The sequence below is a fragment of the Lissotriton helveticus genome, chromosome 4_1 (assembly GCF_964261635.1).
Source record: "Lissotriton helveticus chromosome 4_1, aLisHel1.1, whole genome shotgun sequence".
Lineage (NCBI taxonomy): Eukaryota > Metazoa > Chordata > Amphibia > Caudata > Salamandridae > Lissotriton > Lissotriton helveticus.
Window position 1 is genome coordinate 1,497,187,396 of NC_136063.1, and position 16,960 is coordinate 1,497,204,355.

The following is a 16,960-nucleotide window of genomic DNA, read 5'->3' on the forward strand; positions in this document are numbered from 1 at the left end:
TGGGCCAGTCCAGTAGTCCTTGTACCAAAACCTCACACCCAAGATGGTAAGAGAGAGACGAGGTTCTGTGTGAACTATAGAGTTCTCAATGCTGTCACTAGGACAGATGCTCACCCAATTCCAAGGGCTGATGAGCTCATTGATAGATTGGCTTCTGCCACATTTCTGAGGACATTTGATTTGACAGCAGGCTATTGGCAAATCAGGTTAGCTGAGCAGTCCAAGGCCAAAACAGCTTTCTCAACCCCTGGAGGTCATTATCAATTTGTGGTAATACCCTTTGGTTTGAAGAATGCACCTGCCACTTTCCAAAGGTTCGTGAACCAAGTCCTTTCTGGGTTGGATGACTTTTGCGCAGCTTATCTTGATGATGTTGCTGTCTTCAGCTCCACCTGGGAGGATCACCTTATCCACCTGAAGAAGATTTCAGAGGCCCTGCAAAAGGCAGGCCTAACTATCATGCCACAAAGTGCCAGATAGGGCAGAGTAAGGTTGAGTACCTGGGCCACCTTGTAGGTGGGGGTCAGGTTCAACCACTGGAGAGTAAGATCCAGACCATACAGGACTGGGCTCCTCCAACCACCCAGACACAGGTCAGAGCTTTCTTGGGCCTGTCTGGGTACTACTGAAAATTTGTCAAGAATTATGGGTCCATTGTGACACCACTCAATGATCTGACATCCAAGAAGATGCCAAAAAAGGTTCAGTGGACAGTTAGCTGTCAAAAAGCATTTGATGACCTGAAGAAGGCCATGTGCTCTGCACCTATCTTAAAGAGTCCTGACTACTCCAAAGAGTTCATTGTCCAAACAGATGCTTCTGAGTTGGGGGTGGGAGCTGTGCTTTCACAACTTAATGTAGATGGTCAAAACCAGCCCAATGCTTTCATTAGCAGAAGGCTGACCCCTAGAGAGAAACGTTGGTCAGCTTTTGAGAGGGAGGCCTTTGCTGTGGTTTGGGCCCTGAAGAAGTTGAGACCATACTTGTTTGGCACTCACTTCAAGATTCAGCCCCTCTTGTGGCTAAATCAGATGAAGGGTGACAATCCCAAACTGCTCAGGTTGTCCATTTCCCTACAGGGGATGGACTTTACAGTGGAGCACAGACCAGGGACTGACCATGGCAATGCAGATGGTCTCTCCAGGTATTTCCACTTAGAACATGAAGACTTATCTGGTCAAGGTTAAGTTTAATGTCCCTGTGTTTGGGGAGGGGGGTTATGTAGGAGAGTAGGGTCTGCTATCCTATGGCCACCCCATTTATTTGCTTTTTGCTTCACTGGTTTTCGACTTAATGTGGCTGTGGGCCTGCTAATCAGACCCACAGCCCTGCTGTTCTCTCTCTAAATTCACAACCAAGTACTTTAGGTACATCACCAATTGGGATTGGGTCACCTTATGAGCCTCTGTACAGAGTACTATAGGTACCCAGGGCATAGGTGAATCCAAGGCCTACCAGGGGCTGCAGCATATCTTTTGCCACCCCTGGCTGGCCATCCAAACTGACACAACTGGCTGATCACTCAGCTGGGGCAAGGTCGTGTAATCACCCCTTGCTTAGATATAGTATACCTATGTCTAAACATATATCTGGACACATATGCACCTATAAGTCACTCCTTTGGCAGGCCTTAACAATCCTGGAGGCAGAGTGCTTGGTTTTATGTGAGATGGTGTTCTAGCATGAACTGAGCCTGTCTGCAGCTTTCGGAACCATGTCCTTATAGCTGTTCTAGGATACTGCGATACCATATACTCTTAAGTGCATTATAATCCTCGTGGTTAGATGCTATCTTTGGTTTGGCTTTATCAAAACATGTCGTGTAAGGTGTCATACGCTTTGGAATACTACCCCCTCGCCAGTTCTGGTGACGGGAGTAGCATTCCACCCTTCTAGAGGGAGAAGACATGTTACTAACCTTAATCCCGGTTAAAGTTGACCAGAGCCTCAGCATCACAAAATGGATGCTGTTGCCAGAGACACAAGTCTGGCCTCCTGCTGCTTACTGAAACTCCGGCAGGTGAGGCCTGGACAAAAGGTTTCCTGTCACAGGGAGGTGCTAGCACCACCCCAGACAGGAGATTGTGGATTGGGGCAGGGAGGTCTGAATGAAACTAGACACTGCCTGGGGCACACAAGGTGTCCCATGCATAGCCCAGCTGGGGCACTCCAGCCCCAGCTCTGGCACGAAACTGGACAAAGGGAAAGGGGTGTAACCACCCCCTTCCGGGTCCCACCGATAGGAGGGACCTAGCAGGTAATCCAGCCCCTTGATTTGAAATAAAGGTAGGAGCTGTGTCCATAGACTTTAGATAATCCTGACTGAAACTTTGAAACAGAACTCTGGACCCTTCGACATCCTTCTCGACATAGAAGACTGAAGAATCTCCCTTGTGGTCAAGGAGTGACCACCCTGTGCAAGCAGGCACCATCAAGCGCTCAAAGGTTTGGTTTGTTGTTGCTCCTGCCAGAGCTCGAACAACAGAGACCAACAAGAACCAGATTTCCAGACATCCAACAGCTCAATCCACAGCCACAGCAAAGCTGAGACCCGTGGAGGTGACGTGAGATGTGGGACCGGCCACCTTGTAATGCCAGCGAAGTGCTTCCTGTGCAGCTTCCGAGGCACCCTAAAAGCTGTGCATGGGGGATTGAGAATCCCCAGCCCCAAGCAGCTTTTGCACCAAAAATCACCTCTCCACACTCACCGAGTGCTGCGTGGGGCCCTTTTGCATTTTCCTGCTTGACGCATCTGTCCGGTCACTTGCCCGATGGCTAGTGGCCTCTGCGACAATGAACCTTTGAATTTTCAATGCTGGTCTGGTTGCTCCAGACTGGCCCTTGCTCCCCTGAAAAGGAGCATCCCATCAGACCTTGCTGGTCTGATCCAGAAGCCATCTTTGATTCCTGCATGGGTTGCATTTGCCAAGGCCTGTTGACTCCGAATCGAGAACCAATACCGCCGACAGTGAGAGCCTTTGTGGGACAGCCTGTGTCCACCGCCTGGTTGTTGTCTACACCTCCTGGTCCACGTGGTAGCGGAGACAAGCTTCACAACATCACCTGATCGCAACCCGACATCGCCTGGTTCCTTCCTCGTTCCTTCCTGGTCACTGGCTAGTGACCCAGACTCTGTCCCCTCTGCTTTCAGGTACTCTACATCTTCGATCCACCCTTGGATCCAGCCGGACTCTTTTTTACTTTTGTCCATGCTACCCCTAGGATAGCTGGTCTATAAGGTTGACTTTACAACCATCACCATAAGAGTTGTTTGGACTGGTGCAAGGTGCTCACTAGGATAGTGAACATCATATACCAGGCCAACTTCTCACAATGTCATCTTCACTTGAAAGCATCTACAACTGGAGGTGAGACATCTCCACCTGGCTTTGTCCCTAACCCACTAAAAATGAACAGTGATACAACTGACATATTGTGCTGCTCAACAGGCAAACATTCATATGCATTTCCGGCAAACTGCTGGCCTGTAGAGAATAACGCTGCTTCCTCCACAACAAACTTGCTTTGTAAACTCAGCGACCCAGAGGCATTTTATGTATTAGGGTGCACTTTCCCTTTTTGCACCTGGCACACCTTAAAACAGGTACGCCGGTTGCACACAGAGAAATCGCGGCCTATTACATAGAATGTGATGCCCCCAGGGCAGCCGCAAACTTGTGCTGCTCTGGGTGGCAGAGCGTTTAAGTGAAATACTGGGTGGCTTTGAAACAGCCACTTTATATTTCACTGTGCAGGCGGCAACCCACCTGCACTTAGAAGGGGGACTAGAGATCCTCTTGCAGGCAGGTGCAGTCAATGACTCCACCTGCCTGCAAGGTGATGTCTGGGAGGTCCTTAGGGCAATCGTCTAGTAGACATGAGAATGCAATTTTCCTGGAAAATGTACTATTTAAATTCCAGAGCGACACCCCTTCTTAATTGATAGTTAGGTGTGTGTTCTCTAATGCCTCACTGTCCACAACAAAACACTGTTTGTAACTGCAAGCAGGAGTTTCTGGGCAGAGTTCAACTCGACATATCCAGTGATGTCTGCCCCACTGAGACAGTCCATCCACCCACACTTGAATGATAAATAATAAAAATTGTGTGGTGGAAAGGAAGGCACCTCACGGGCGAACAACCCTCGGGGAACTTGGCAGATGTTACCAATTCTATGCCCCTTTCTCATCATCGGTTGCCATTCCTTTTCCGAAAAGAAATGTGTCCAAAACAAATTGTGCAAACAGATAGGTGCTGAACAAGAAGCTAAATGGATAGCTCCCTGCTGTGACAAACACAGAGAGGTGAGAGTAAAATCAACAGACACACCAATTGTACAACTTTATTACTAACTCTAGTGTGTGCTGGTGAATTAAAAAGGATGGTAGCTCACTGTCGCATACCACTACCTGTAACCGACATGTTTCACTGCACAATAGATTTTATGGCAGATTCATCAGGGTTCACCACTCGGTCACCGCACGAGTGTTGGACATCTTTAGATAGGGAACCTCAACCAGCCATGTCCACTCGTACCAGCTGATCAGGAAAATATCACCCCACTGTAGATTGTAGTATCAACCATACAGCTATGGAACCAGGACCTTAAATCATCCCAGGAATGATGATGGGATGATTTAAGGTCCATAATATTTTGACGCCCTCTTTCAAGTCAAGTCAAGTCAATTGATCTTTATTCGGAGTAAATACATCCATAAAAGTACAGTATACATTAAACAATAAAAAGATCACATATTAAAACAACAGGTACATCGTGTTGGTGCAATTAATAAAACCGATGATTATTGGTACAAAAATCATATCATGTAGAGGAGAGCTTCCACATGTCCAATCTAAAACATACACCCATCAAAAATGTGCAAAGAAATTGTACAAATTATGCAGAGAATACAATTTCACTCTTTTCTTCATAGTGAATCCATGGAAGCACGGGAACGGACAGCAGCTTTAAGAAAGCTGCTTACACAAAATATCTCCTCGTCTGACCTTAACAATCGAAAAGTTTTTAATGCCAGATTAAAGTCTCTAAGTTCATATTTGCGACAATACGGCATTAAATAGCGAGTGGTATACAGCCTATAAAAACTACAAAAAAAGAAGAAATGCACCAGGCTTTGTTTACCACCTGTCATACATGGACAATCCAGCTTATCAAGATGTTTGTTGTATGCCAGAGGAAAATTTAACAGATTCACAATACTACCATCCCGGAGACGGAACAGAAGACTCCTATTCCATCTACCTAATGTAGTAAGCAGATATCTCTGTGGTGACACTGATAAGCCAGCATTAGGGTCACGAAGGGTAGAATACTTAATAACAGATGGCTTTAGATATTCAAGTCTTATCCGTTCCATATTATAAAGATTGTTCAATGCCCCTTTAATTTTATTCTTATGGGAAGGGTCTATGGTGTTAGGGGAAGTAAATAAAGAACCATACCCCACACTAGTCAGACTTTTCTCGACCGCATTCAGCCATGGAATATGATGGGACCTATCACTTTCTAAACAGTCAGTTAATATGCTGCGTGTTAGGGTGGCCGAAGGGTTAAGCCAAATTTTTAGCCAGAAAAGCACTGGTCTTGAACGAATAAAGTCTTCTATAAAGGGTAAATTAAGTTCTTTATGGCAAATATATGTTGCCGCAGAGACAACTCCCCCCAATACCTTTCGGCAAAATATATTTTCCTCAGTTTGAATAGAGATACAATTAGAGTATCCCCACACCTCTGAACCATACGTGCCAATAGGTTGGCATTGAGTACGGTAAATCTTTATAAGGGAGGAGATAACATCTGCATGTCTTGGTTGACGGAGGGAGAGAACCGAATTAATAGATTTGGCAATCTTATTTCTCCCATATGCGACATGTGGTTGCCAGGATCCTGAATTTGAGAAAAGTAATCCCAAATACGGAAAAGTGCTTGTGCTTTTTAGGATATTTTCTCCAGATTTGATTGTGGTGATGTTATATATTTTAGGACCGCAGTTCATAATATATGATTTATTAAAATTGGTCGACAGACCCAGGTCTGCCATAAAGGGAACAAAACCTGAAATTAAAATCCTTAAAGCGTTAGGTGTGCGGCCCGTTAGCACCGCGTCATCCGCGTACAATAGGGCGGGGATGGGGGTGCCATTAACAATTGGAACGTCGTTGGTTAAAGTACATAGGGTCTTGCTCAACTCATTGATATACAAAATAAAAAGCAGGGGGGCGAGCACACAGCCCTGTCTGACACCCCTGCCAATTAAAATGTCTTAAGAGACCTCACCCTCACAATTGATACGAACGCTGGCTTTTAAGTCCCTGTGCAAATAGGAAAGAAAATAAACCAAAGAATCGTCTAAACCATATTTAAGGAGTAGTGACCACAAACGTGAACGGTTAACAAAATCAAATGCAGAACTTAAATCCATAAAACCAAAATACAGGGGGGACTTTTTTACAATAGTATATTTTGCTGTTAACAGATTCAAGTTCAAGCATTGTTCAACAGTGCCCACATTAGATCTAAAACCGAGCTGGCATTGGTGTAAAATGTCATTTTCGCTGGCCCAGCTGCTTATCCTCTTAAAAAGCACCCTCCCAAGAACCTTCAAAGTGTTGTCGATCAGTGATATCGGGCGATAGCAGCCTGGGTCTGATCTATCGCCTTTTTTGAATATAGGCACGATAACACTGTTAGACCATGAGTCTGAGATGGAGTTATCAGATAAATTATTAAAAAGGTTACAAAGGAGGGGTGCCCAAAGACTAATATCTGATTTGATTTGATCTATTGATAGACCATCAGGGCCAGGGGCTTTATTGCCCGCACTCTCAGATATAACATCCTCAACCTCGTATAATTCAAACTTCAAAGACCTGACAGGGAAAACGGTAACAGAGGGGGACCCTGAAACAGCATAAATTTGAGAGAAATGCTCGGCCCATGTATCCCCCGTGATGTTGCAGTTAATAGGTGTTAAATTGGAACCAAGTGATCTAAGAGCCTTGACCTCCCTCCAGAACCCTGTAGTGTCTTTTAAAACAGCAATACGTACAAGAGCCTCCCAATGATCCTTCAATAGTTCTTCAGAGCGGGTACGTAATGTAGACTTATATCTGGCCCTCATTGTTCTTACAAGTATCAGGTCTCTAGGTATTGACTTAATAGCGTCCCTCAGGTCTCTATTGGCCCGTGAGCACGCTGAATCAAACCAGCGTGGGTTACTAGATCTATTAGCCCGTGCTGGTTTAGAGGTCTCTCTTTTAATGGCAGTACAGAGTTCACAGAAGGAATCGATGATAACATGCCCCGGTTTGTCACAGGCCAGGCAATTCATAATTAGTGTGAAATGTTTATGAATCACATTAGCTAAAATGCCCTTGTTGTCCACACCCTTCCATATAACCCTTAACCCATCTGTGGATGCTTCCAGGTTTTTTACTCCAGTTACCCTATTAATTTCAACTTGATTGGTCCCATAGTTTTTCAGTTGTATTAATAATGGATAATGGTCGCTATAGGGAGAGCAAACAACCTCGGCTTTTTCCAGGATATCACACAATGTTGGAGAGACAAATATGTAATCTATAGGTGAGGTGCTCCCCTGACCAATATATGTGGGGGTAGAGACATTATTTCCCTCAGTACCGGCGATTTCCATAGCGTTTAACAAAACACGAGGAGCAAGATGGTCCCTTAATTCTTCTCCATTCTTACATGTATAATTGCTACGGTACATATGAGCATTGAAGTCTCCACCAATACAAATACCATCAAAAATTCCATGTTACCATCAAAAATTCCATGTTTTTGCCCAACAATCACATCATCTATAAATTTAAACAACATTAAAAAATGTTCATTTGGGTGGGATATAAAATCAATATTATAAAAATTAATTAGACATAATTTTATCCTGTTGATATATTTCAATGCCATAAAACACTTTGCATTATTCTTAATCAATTTGGTTTGCACACCAGCTTTTATCTTGACCCAGATTGAGAGACCCCCGCTTGCTCGACCCATAGGGGGGGCACTTACAATTTGATTATGGCAACAGAACCCTTCTAGTGTAAGTGGGGTGGTACACCAGGTCTCCTGCATCATTAGTATATCAAACCTTTTTATCGAGCCAGTCTATTCTTTAATTTTTAATTTCGACTTAAGGCCAGCTATATTCCAACTCATGAGAGACAAATCAGGGTTCTGCCCTGGTATTTCTGTGATACATGACAATTTATTCTCAACAGTGGGTGAGACGATCACAGAAGTTGTTGGTGCTAATTCTTGATTCGCTAGCTCTAGTGGCTGATCAGTCGCCGTGGTGGGTACTAGTTTGACAACTGGTGGTCAGTCCAAAGTATCCAAATATGATAAGGGTGCAAACCTATTATATAACCTAAAAGGAGAAAGAGCTGGATGTGGTGGCCTTTGTGGGGGTCTATAAAAATAACTTAAAGAAAGTGGAATTACAACAGTGGACAGGGCTGGACGTACCGTGTTTGTGTTAATGTTGAGCAAAAATCTAACTGTACCGGGGTTCCTGAAGTTAATGACAATGCAGTCACCTTGAATGTCTTTAAATAGGGGGCCTACCCCCGATACCCTACGTACTGAGACAAACTCATTTGATATATCATAGCCAACCCCTTTGTGCTTTGTCAGCCAGTCAATGCATTTGTTGTTAAGCTGGACCCATGATTCGCCTTGTCCCTCTCTAAGTGGTGGAATGCCTGCCAAGACCAAAACATAAGGGCAGGCATCAGGGGGCAAGTGCAGGGAAGGTCCCTGATGTTTTATGGGTCTACTGTCCCTAGACCGACCCGTATTGCTAGTGCTGGCCGGGTTAGACCCTGATCTTACTGGTATCTGGGAGTCTTTCGGATTGCTAGTGGTAGGGCAGGCACGATGTAAAGTGCTCGGGACATTAGATGTAATTGTTTTAGGTTGCAAACTAATTGCAGCCTTATTGTGTCTGGCACTATTAGTTCTTGCCGGGGGGATAGGTGGTTGGCTAAGTGTTTGAGTGCCGTCAGATTTAGTACTAGTACAAGTGGTAGCAGGCCCCCCAGTGGATAAGGTGTTGCTCAGTGTCTCCAAATCTTTCAGCAAACGGTCACCCCTGATCTGATCAAGGGCAACAGTACCCTTTCTTTTCGCTTCTTCATTTTTTACCAGGTTTTCCAGCCTATCTAATCTCTTAAAAACATTTTTAAACTGTACGGTCATTTGACTCTCTAAACGTTTAAAAATAGTGTCCACAATAGTCTCTATTAGGTTCCCATTTTGTTTAGTTAAGGAGTTGATATCCCCTACTGGAACAGTTTCTGTCCATATTGTGTTATTATTACCAGTAGGAATTGCAATAAGAGTAGAAGTAACATCAAGATCAGCGGGTTGCGAGTCAACTATAGAAATTGTTGGCCCACTCGAGGGTTGTTGTTTCTGCTTAGACCACATACTCTGCGGTGTAGGCTGATTTTTGTTGCAGGTGGGTTGTTTCCTTTTATTTGCAAAATGTTTGGAGGAGGCCCTTTTTCGTTTTTCCCCTGCTGATGTTATGCTTCCATTCACCGGATTAGGTGAAATAGTGACAATCTGAGAGTCAATGATTATGGCAGGGACAGTTTCGTCCGGAATGGGCTCCTGTGACAGAGAACCAGAGATGGATTTCGTAACCAAAATCACAGGGGAAAGAGGAATAATAGGAGGTGGTAACTCCATAGAGTTTGTATTAGAGTTGCTCATTGACATTCTCCTTTCAGTATTGGCGATTTCGGTTGACACCATATTTAAGGCATTTTCTAATAGAGTTTCAAAAGAAGGGGGGGGAATGGGAAGTCATCCATTGCGGGCGTAGTAACAATATTTTCCATATTTAATTGGTCTTCACTCACCTAACGGGAAATGACAGATGGGAGGGCCGGCCGCTGAAGTCCGCTGACTGCCACAGACGGCCCCGCACTTGTCCCGGGCTTCTCCCGCGCGCGACTCGCGGGGCGAGAGGCGTACCTCTGATTTATCGCGCCTGCGGGCGCTCAGCTGTGACAGGCTGCGTCCGCGACCGCCGGGGCACCTGGGGCTTGAAGTCCTGCCCTCTCGGCGGAAGCGGCGAGTATGGTATCTCGCACTGTCCAGGCGCTGTCCTGCCGTTTCCCTCACGGCTCGTTTCTTCCAATGTGAGCCCCCAGTGTGCGCTCGGCGCACCTCTGATTTATCGCGCCTCCGGGCGCTCAGCTGTGACAGGCTGCGTCTGCGACTGCCGGGGCACCTGGGGCTTGAATTCCTGCCCTCTCGGCGGTAGGGGCGAGGATGGTATCTCGCACTGTCCAGGCGCTGTCTTGCCGTTTCCCTCACGGCTCGTTTCTTCCAATGTGAGCCCTCTTTCATATGCACCCCCCTTTTTCAGAAAAAAATATTGGGGTACCATTTTTTCTAGCGAGCAGCACCAGTGATGCATTTTCCCCAAAGGTGTTTTTCCCCTGGGCCCCTCCCCCAAACCAAAACACATTGACCTGAAACCTAAGTGTATTCTGAGTCAAACATAACTTTATTTGGTGAAAAAATATTGTACGGTCACTTTTTTACACTAAAATGCCGTTTTTTAAACTTTTTCTAGAGAAAAAAAAAAGTTCGCATATTTTTTTAAATCGCCCGATTTTCAAAAAAATGCTCTTGTTGGAAGCCTTTGGACATAAGGCCACATAAACAAAAGGAATTTTTCAAATATCTGTTTCTCTTAATTTTTTATTGCTGTTTGAATATTCGGACTTGACTTTTTGCATCATTGGTGATGCATGTTTTTATCATTGAGCTTGGGAAAAATGGAAAAAATAGACTTTGGGAATTGTTTACTAGGGCAAGTGATACATAAAATTAAGACTCATATTAAAATGAACCTCAATCTGAAAAAAAAAACAAAATAACATTTACACTCACTATTTTATAAGCGACTTTCGCAATTGTTTTGTTAGCTATTTTAAAAAAACAAGGTAAAGCCATAAATTTTAGGAAAGAGACTTTTTTAAAGTAAAACATAGGTGTGACTTGCCTTCACATTAGGCTTGATAAACAAAAGAAAAAAATCTCTATGTGTTATTTTCACTGCAGCATTGGTGATGCATGTGTATTTCAATGGGGATTTTTAAAGTCTACCAAAATACGCTTTACCAATACATTTTCATTATTTTCTCTTTACTATCTCATTATGCACATGTTAAGAAACTGTTTCATCCATTATTAGCTAAATAGCATAAAAACACACTAAATTATTAACAATAATCTTTGGGAATTGGGTGACCAGATGGCCGGAAATCGAAAATCGCCTCGTATGGATTCAACTTCCATTTCATGTACTTTCTATGTGGGCCACATGCATAAGCATTGGTACGATACTGCGTACATATCTTAGCTACAATCTGCAATTGGAATTAAGACTTTAACTTATATGCTTCAAGAATTATAGGGCACATTCTGCTATGTATTATATCCTATCTATTTTAATGGGGCGACCAGATGGTCGGAAATTGAAAATCGCCTCATATGGATTCAACTTCCATTTTGTGTGCCTTCTGTGTAGACCACATGCCTTTAAATTAGCATATTGTAGTAGGCTATGCTATAGAATGTGTTGCAGATGCAAATTAAGCTCTATCTAGTGTGGATCATGAATTATGACACAATATATGTGACACATTTTCCCAAAACTGGAGGCAGCATTCTAAAAACATGAATGGAATCAGGGAATGATTCCTACTACTTATAAACATGCCACATGCATGAGAAGTGACACAGGACAGTGGAATGATGGTAGATGTATGCTGCACTTGGAATTATGGATACAGATTGTATGGTTTTAGAATTATGGGACAAAATGTAAGGCATACTTTTTCGAACATGTGACATAATTGAAAAACATCATACATTCAACTTCACATTGTGACGACTTTCCAATATGCCACATACATGATAATTCAAATGGGTAAGTAGCATAAGACGATGAACACAGTGTTGTTTAAATTATTTTTCTATCATTTATAGATTGTGAATTATAGCCAAAAGCATAAAGTGTTTTTCAACATACATGAAAGTGAAAAAGAAAAACCTACCTGAAGCTTACACTTGATTTGTACCTTGTCCCTATAAGCCACAAACATCAGCGTTGCCACTATAAAGTGTACATGTCTTAGCTACATACTGCAATTTAAATTAAGTCAGTACCTCATACGCTTCAAGAATTATAGTGCACCATATACCCTGTAGTATATCCTATCCATTTCAATGGGGCAACCAGATGGCCACAAATTGAAAATCTCCTCATATGGATTCAAATTGCATTTTATGTACCTTGTGTGTGAGCCACATGCATTTAAAATGGCACACTGTAGTAGACTGTGCTATAGAATGTGTTTCAGTTGGAAATCAAGCTCTATCTAGTATGGATCATGACCGATGACACAATATACTTGACACATTTTGCAAAAACTGGAGGCAAATTTTTAAAGACATGCATTTAATCACTGAATGATTCTCACCACTTCTAAGCATGGCACAGTCATGAAAATTAACACAGGACAGTGGTATGATGGTAGCATTATGCTTCACTTTGAATTATGAATCCAGATTGTATGGTTGTAGAATTATGGGACAAAATGTAAGGCATACTTTTTCGAACATGTGACACAATTGAAAAACATCATACATTCTACTTCACATTTTGACTAGTTTCCAATATGCCACATACATGATACTTCACATGGGTAAGTGGAACACGACTAGGAACAATGTGCTGTTTCAATTATGTCTCTATCATATATAGATCATGAATTATAGCAGAAAGCATGAAGTGTTCTTCAACATACATGAAAGTGAAAACGAAAAACCTACCTGAAGGTTACACTTGATTTGTACGTTGTCCCTATAAGCCACAAACATCAGAGTTGCCACTATATAGTGTAAATGTCCTAGCTACATACTGCAATTTAAATTAAGTCAGTACCTCATACGCCTCAAGAATTATAGTGCACATCATACTCTGTAGTATATCCTATCCATTTCAATGGGGCGACCAGATGGCCGCAAATTGAAAATCGCCTTGTTTGGATTCAAGTTGCATTGTATGTACCTTGTGTGTGAGTCACATGCATTTAAAATGGCACACTGTAGCAGGCTATGCTATAGAATGTGTTGCTGTTGGAATTCAAGCTCTATCTAGTATGGATCATGACTGATGACATAATATACCCGATACATTTTGCAAAAACTGGAGACAATTTTGTTTAAAACATGCATTTAATCACTGAAAGATTCTCACCTCTTATAAGCATGGCACAGGCATGCAAATGGACGTAGGATAGTGGCATGATGTTAGCTTTATGCTGCACTTTAATTATGGATCCATATTGTATGGTTTTAGAATTATGGGACAAAATGTATAGGCATACTTTTTCGAACATGTGATGTAATTGAAAAACATCATACATTCAACTTCACATTTTGACCACTTTCCAATATTCCACATACATGATAATTCACATGGGTAAGTAGCACAAGACTAGGAACACAGTGTTGTTTACATGATGTCTCTATCATTTATAGATTGTAAATTATAGCCAAAAGCATAAAGTGTTCTTCAACATACATGAAAGTGAAAAAGAAAAACCTACCTTAAGCTTACACTTGATTTGTACCTTGTTTGAGTGGTGAGCATATGCTCCATCGCAGAGGTCACTCTTCCCATGCCCCGTGTCAAGTCTGTTCAGCAGTGCACTATTGCATCCTGCATGGTTATTGAGCGGCGGCACAGTAGTGATGTTGATGTTGCAAATCGGTTAAGTGCCTTGGACTGCTGCCGCATACACTGACGCTCCCTGTGATGCTCTAGATGGTCCCTGTCCAACTTATCAGACAGTACACCCATGTATGTTGAGATGTCTGACATCCCCTTGGCAATTGACTCCAAGCTACCAGCAATGTTGCCTATTCCCTTGTCTATGTGTGACAGTTTGTAGTTTATGCTGCGCACCTGCCTGTGCACGGCCAACATTGCCTTAGCCTGCAGGCGCTATACTTTCACCATTGCGGCTTCCAGGCCACAGAAGACGCTCTCTCCTTCCTGACCCTCGCCACCCTCAAGTGCCCTCCTGCCAAGGACACTGGTACGCGCAGCGCCTGCTGTAATCTGCGGCCTGGCCTTGTCAGCCACAGGTGCCATGGTTTGATTTTCGACCTCCTCATCCTCCTCATCTGAGGTATCCAGGATCCTCAGAGGGGGCACATCAGGCCTACTTGCCCTTCCCTGCATGGACGACCTGGACGTTTGTGTTGGTGTAAGCGGTGTGTGTTCAAACTCAGGGTTTCCAAACAATTGCGGCACAGGTGTTGTGGCTCGCTCAGGTGTTGAGGCTTCCTGTGATGTGTTGTTGCCTCCTTCTACAGCGCTATGACCTATGCTTTGTTTCTCTTTTTCTTTTCTGTTAGTTGCTGGTTCACTCTCCTCCCTTACTGATGCTGTACTGCGTGAAGACACACCTGTGAAAAAACATATGGACATAGGATCAATGGTGTTGTCCACATGTGTGTACTTTTTAAATACATTGTTTACACACATTTTACACACATTTGCCTAGGGTACATTGTGTGCTTGGAGATGTGTGTGGCATGCCTTGCTAAATTGTGTGGTGTATGCATTGCATGTATGTAACTATGACTACGTCTCCCATGATGCATTGCTGGCCCCCAGTGAAAGCTGTTCAGGAGTGTAATGATTATACACAGTGGGGAACGGGTTCAGGGTAATGGGTTTGGATTAGGGTGCAAGCATCTTACCTTGTTTCTTTGTGGCTCTTGCTGAACTGTCCAAGTCACCTATCCCATAGATGCTTTCTGGCTCCAGGGTTGATTCCACTAACTCCTCCAGCTCAGTCAGTTTTGGTGCTTTGTTTCTACCACCTCCTGTCACACCAGCCTCCTTTGTTTGGGCAGCAATCTTCTTCTTGGTAATTATGCGCAGGTCGTACCATTGTTTCTTTATGTCGTCAATCTCCCTGTGCGTCACCCCAATGGCATTGACCTTTGCCTGTATGCCAAGCCATATGTTTCTCTTAACAGACTCTGCAACATGCAGAGACTGTTTGCCAAAAATTTGGGTGTAGTGACTCACAATTTCTTCCACAAGCACCAGCAGTTCTGCTGGGCTGTACTTAATTTTTCTTTTGCGCTCACCACCATCCTTTTGCCCTTCCTGAGACTCCATTCTGTTTAACAGCTTTGCTCTGGATAGTCAGCTCCTCTCATCTGTGCCCTTTTGTTTGTTCAGTTGCTCTGCACCTGCATTGGTGTGGCCACTCCCAGGTACTTGGGAGGGGTGCTTCATTCTGATTGGTTGGTTACTCTGGGCCTTGGTTGTGGGGTGTGCAGGGTGTCCTTTATTGGTTAGCAGGCTCACATGTCAATTTCAAAACTGCAGATTCGGTATTTACCGAATCGGTATTTACAGATTCGGGAAATGACGAATCGGTAGATCCCATTCATTCCTATGGGCCTGAAGGCCCATGTGAATGAATGTGACTTACCGATTCGGTATTTCCCGAATCGGTAAATACCGATTCGGTAAATACCGATTGGATATTCCGAATGATAATGAATCCGTAACATTTAGCGAAATTTTACCTACATCCCGTTTTCCGATTCTAAAATACCGATTTAGTATGAGTCGGTATTTAAGAGTTGGAAAAAAAGATTTACCTACATCTGGCCCTAAGTGCTCAATGAATAAAGTTAATGTGCAGCCTTAGAGAACGAGGATGGCTTACTACCACTTTCCACTCTGCGAGATCGCCCCATATAGGGCTGTGAGGCCAGAGTAAAAAACAAGAAAAAGCAGGTAATATGGTCAGAGTCAATAAGAAGATAGTAGGAACCAAATTCAAAGATTATAACAAAGTGTGGTTTGCCTCATGTGGAGCAGAGCATAGCGATATGGAGCTTCAGGAAAGAAAGTCACATGTAATAGAGCATAGATGAAGGAAAACACATAAGCAGTAATTACGTATTAATATTGCCCTCACATTTGAATAAAAGCAGTGCGCCAACATTTCCAGCATCAAATAAATATTCAGAGCGCTGCAAGAGGTCGAGAAGTAAGGGTCACATAGTGTTGAAATTCACTGCAGGTGCGTTGACTGAGGAGAAAATGGTGGCCCCAATAATGCGTGTCGAGGTGCTGGTGTTTTGTTGGAAATGCCTTTAAAACATGAAATGCAGGAATTATTGTGTTGCGGCTGCCTTCCATCATCCAGGAATGTAGGAGGACTGGTAGAAGAAGTTCAGAAACTCTCTTAACCCCGACCGAAGGCGCTGAAGTCACACGGAGCTCTTGAATATCAGATATGGTCTAGTCCACCCACCCATGCCGCTTGAAACACACTTTCAAGGACAAATTCTACTCCTTCTATGAGTCTGCTGACTTACAAACCATATTAACCAACACAAAACAGAAGCCATCGACTTTGGGGTATCCTCTATTACATGACTGTCATAATTTATCACTGTTCCAATGTTTATACTTTTCGTTCAGTTTAATGCAAATTATCACCAGTTTTTTTTAACTAAACAGGAACCTCTGGTGGAATCCTTGTATAGCTCCTTGCCTCGTGTTCTGTCCACAATACCCCAACTGTCCTCCTTCATGTTTAAAATGGTAAGTCTGGTGTCCCTCTAAGTTTCTATGCCTCATGTACATATGTCATTACTGTGGCTTATCTGTCAATGATAGATCATACGTTCTGATCTCGCTCCCACATATCTTAATATTCAGAATTTCTGCGGATGCACTGAATGTGCTTTACCTGACTCTCTCACGTGCTCTGCTGTCCCTATACCCTATAGGGTTTTTTCCTTTGCCTTTCTCTTCTTCCTCAGCATTCATGGACTTTTGCCCTA